This window comes from Maylandia zebra, linkage group LG6 (genome assembly GCF_041146795.1).
Source record: "Maylandia zebra isolate NMK-2024a linkage group LG6, Mzebra_GT3a, whole genome shotgun sequence".
Lineage (NCBI taxonomy): Eukaryota > Metazoa > Chordata > Actinopteri > Cichliformes > Cichlidae > Maylandia > Maylandia zebra.
In genome coordinates, this window is record NC_135172.1 from 12,437,801 (window position 1) to 12,441,932 (window position 4,132).

At 42.4% G+C, this 4,132-nt stretch overlaps 1 long non-coding RNA gene across 2 annotated transcripts; it reads left to right on the plus strand.

The window, feature by feature from the left end:
• Positions 1–224: 224 nt before the first annotated feature.
• Positions 225–2,182, plus strand: LOC112432480 (uncharacterized). Of its 2 annotated transcripts, XR_013099130.1 has the most exons (5): positions 225–278; positions 384–449; positions 657–809; positions 1,218–1,287; positions 1,487–2,182. It is a non-coding gene; the product is annotated as an uncharacterized LOC112432480 (long non-coding RNA). The 2 variants fall into 2 exon arrangements; XR_013099129.1 differs by having other exon boundaries at positions 225–449.
• The last annotated feature ends 1,950 nt before the right edge of the window (positions 2,183–4,132 follow it).

Here is a 4,132-nt window from a genome sequence, read left to right on the forward strand (position 1 = left end):
GTGACGTTGTTGCGTTGTGTCATTGCGTGTATGTGTTTCCTGTTTTATTTTGAAGGTCTGCATCTTATGTGAGTGTTTTCAGGTTGCCTCCCTAGTCTCGTCACGTTAATCACTCCCAGCTGTGTCCCCCACCTGTGTGTGATCTCCCTGTGTTCTCTGAGTGTTTTTAAGTCTTGTCTTCTGTCTTAGTCGTTGCTGGTTCGTCTGTGTTGTTTCTCCTCGCTCTCCCTGCGTCTCTCTGTATGTATTTCCCCGGACCTCCTGCATCTTCGTTTCTGGTTTGTTTTGTTAGTTTTACCCAGTTTAGGTTTTCCTGTTTCACCTTCACCCACGCCATTGCTGTTTGTATTTTCTTTTGTTAAATAAATACTCATCTGCACCAGAGCTGCCGCATTTTGGGTCCTATCTCCAATTCCACACGTCTGCCACCGCGGACGTGACAAACAGAGGTTAATAACAGATATGATTCAGTGCAAAGAGGTCTATTAACACATAGTGAGTGAGAATCATGGAAATCCTCCGGCAGCCTACATCTATTGCAGCATAACTAATGGAGGATTCAGGGTCACCTGGTCCAGCCCTAAATATATACTTTACCAAAGAGGAAAGTTTTAAGCCTAATCTTGAAATCTTGTCTCCCGAATCCAAACTGGAAGCTGGTTCCACAGAAGAGGGGCCTGAAAACTGAATGTGTTCACTGACCGGTGTTGCCAGCTTTGGTGGCTCGTCTCCCGCTCGAAGAGGACCAAAAAGAGAACCATACAGTGTTCAGCTGCCTGGCTGTGCTCTACACACACAGCCCTGCTCTGGTACAGTAAAAACCACATTTACATTTGTTTACATTTCCAATGTAGAGGATGAGTTTAGATCACTGTGGTCCAAGCTTGTCGTCAGTTATAGAAACTGGATGTTGCACAGGAAAGTGTGTTTCCTTACATTTATTTTGTGTTGACAGAAGTCTTTGATTCATATTGATTATTAAAGAGCAGCTGTTCACATGTTTAGAAAGATGCTTTGAAAGGAAAAACTTCCAACCAATCATTTCTTTTATTAAATGTTAAATCAGTTATTCTTACAATCCAACACATGCAGAAACTTTGACATGCTCTGATGTCTTGAACTACTTCACATTGTGCATTTTGTCCCTAAATTTTAAAAATATTTTTAATTACACTTTTTTCTTAAATGTTTTTATTTATTTATTTTATCTCTTTCAGGTCGTGAATTTAATGAAACCCATAGTTGCTGCTTCCAGTCATGTCGTGGGCAACAAGGATGTTGATAAAGGTGAAGATTTCTATGGCCACATGCAGAATAACTCATCAGATTGCATGTTAAAATTCCTTTGAATGAACCCTCATGACTCAGAGCTTCATATCTAATGTCTCTTAGCATCGTGCACAGCACTCTCATCAGTATTTGGTTCTTTTGTAGTGATCTGTCTCCAGTGTTGACCTCTAACTCTCAGTTTGTTTCTCCTCCACAGAAAGCCAGAACATTTCAGTAGCACTCATGAGAAAGTTTGGCCAGAACCACAGTGCTGAGGTCCAAGCAGCTGTGACCTCACTTCCTGCACAGCAGAGACCCTTGTTAACGTGCATGCCGTGTTTACTTTTTCTTATGTTAGGAGTTCGGGTTCACCATCCTGTGTTCTGTATTTTGATTTCCTGCTTCACTATAAATCGCTGCTGCTGTTCTTTACGCGGTTTGGACACACTTCGTGCTTTGTTCTCAAGAGTGTGAAGTAATGGATTTAATCTGCTAAGGAGAGTTTTTCATTCCCATTGCTCTTTGGGAGTCAGCGGGCTTTAACCTGTGGAGAAACACGTGTGCTCTTGCTCCTTCAAACGGTTTTCTTCAGAGATTTCTCACTGTTTGTACACATGCTGAGTGGCTAGTTTTGAAAACACTTACTTTACCTTTACTACTCTGCTCAGAAATGCAACCTGTGACCTTACACAGCCCAAAAACTTATCCTAAAACATAAATTAACAAGGACAGAAGCTTTTTACAAATGCTTCAACAGTGTAATTCTAACAAGGTATGCAATACATCTAATGTCAGTTCAGAGGTATGAAGTGATGACACTTTGACATCACTGAATAAAAGCAGTCTTGTCATAATAAGCTTTGCTGTGGACAGTTGGCGCGTTAAACTTTTTCTTACAAATAAAAAAGGTAATCAGATGTTAAGTTTGTTCAGTTTTAGTTGTTCTCATTGTGTTGCTCCTCAGATCTCCCGTTGTCCCTGAGCCTGACTAAAGCTCGGCAGCTTGTTTTCAGGGCATGGCAATGCAGATATGAGCTAAATGTGACACAGCAAAGAAAAATCAGAATCAAGAAACCCTGAGCTGACTTTCATGGCTGCAGACGTGACATTAAGAGCCTCACAGATCAAAAAAGTATGGGATTTAAACTGCTTCTAGACCTGCACACGTCTGTTTCCAGGGCAGGATATCCATTCCAGTGCAGCAGAAGGAGCGGTCAGTGTGGACCTCGGTGCTGTACAGGACCTCCTGGAGCTGCTTGTCTCCTGGCATCTGGGCTTTCACTCGTATCTGAAGGACAAAATAGGAAAATCAAGTTGCTCTCACTGTCACCTGATTTCCACAGACTGCCATCTGACCACATCCCTGCAGTTGGATCCCACCGCCGTACCTCTAGGATGGGTCTTCTTGGTGTCAACCCAAACCACCCTCTCCTTCAGCTCTGAGCTGAATATATACACATGATTGCTTCTTAAAAAACAAACAAAAACAAAAAAACGTCCCCACACGGAGTGAGACTCAGTCTTGGATGCCCAGATCAGCCAGTGTGGTGTCCAAGAAAGGGAAGGGTTGGTTTGCCAAGTTGGGCTGTACCTCGATGGGCAGTGTCACCAACATGGGGATATCCTGCTCCAGTCTGACGCGCAACATCTTGTTGTGGGACCCCGGGAGCTTCCTGTCTGCCGATCCGCCTCTTCGTCGGCCTGCTCCACAGTCGCCGCCTCCTCCAGAGAGCGTTTTGTGTCGTCTGCTGCCAGCTTGACTTGCTGATCTTTATCTCAGGAGGCAGTGGGTTTTTACCCTCTCCCCCTTTGATCCTGTGTGTTATCGTTTAAAACTCGCTATCTGCATCTTTTGGCTCCAGCACGTCTTTATTGTTAGAGTTGTTGCTTGCTGTGTTCTTCTGCAGGGTGCTGATGATTCATTGTTCTGCTTCTTCTGATGGTAAACGCCTCTGGAAAGCCTGAATATGTGAGCGCGTCTGATTCATACAGAGTTCTGCTCTGCCCCCCCCGGACTGATATATGCAGCCAGTGTGAATGTGTGTTATGTATCACTCACATGTTAGGTTCATTAGACTGACACAAGGGTGATGCACGGATGTTGGTGTTTTTAGGGCCAAGTGTGAAAGTGGAAGAAAGACAATTTCTTTTGAAATGTTAAAAGAACGTTGGAAATTTGATCAGAATACAGTAAAAATGAGAGAAACAGATATTTTTCTCAGATCATTGTGTTAAATTGTCATAATCGCCATGTTCTCTTTAAGACTATCAGCTCTACTCTAAACAACCCTGAAAGCCTCTGCTGACACATGTCATCAGTTCCTTTCTTTCTTTGTAAACAAGGTCGAGTCTGTCAGCAATAGTACTTCCTACAGATGACCCATCAGTGTTTATTCCATGACTGTAAACATGTTTCCATTTGTCACTTCAGTCTTTACTCTGAAATACAGGAAATGACATCATGGCTCAAAATCTTTGTCGTTCAAACAATTCTTTATTTAACAATATTTTAACTTTATTTAACAAAATACATTCAATAAAAACTTAAACAACAGAAAACTGATTTTTAATCCAACCACTGAAAAAAAAAGGTAACGACTGAACACAAACAGAAGAACAATTTATAAAGATTAAAATGGAACTACAGGAAGTTTGATTCATAGCCTCATTTGAACTTTAACTTTAACTTAAACTTAAGGAGAGCCGACCTGAACTCTGTGGAGCCTGATCTCCAGGGTTTTAAGTTGGACTCTGAAACCAGAGGATGTTTCTCTCTCTTCAGATTCGCTGTCGTCCTGTGATGGGAACGGTTTCAGCCCTGCGTGATCGCGCTGATGTTTGCACAGAGCAGATGATGAAGTGA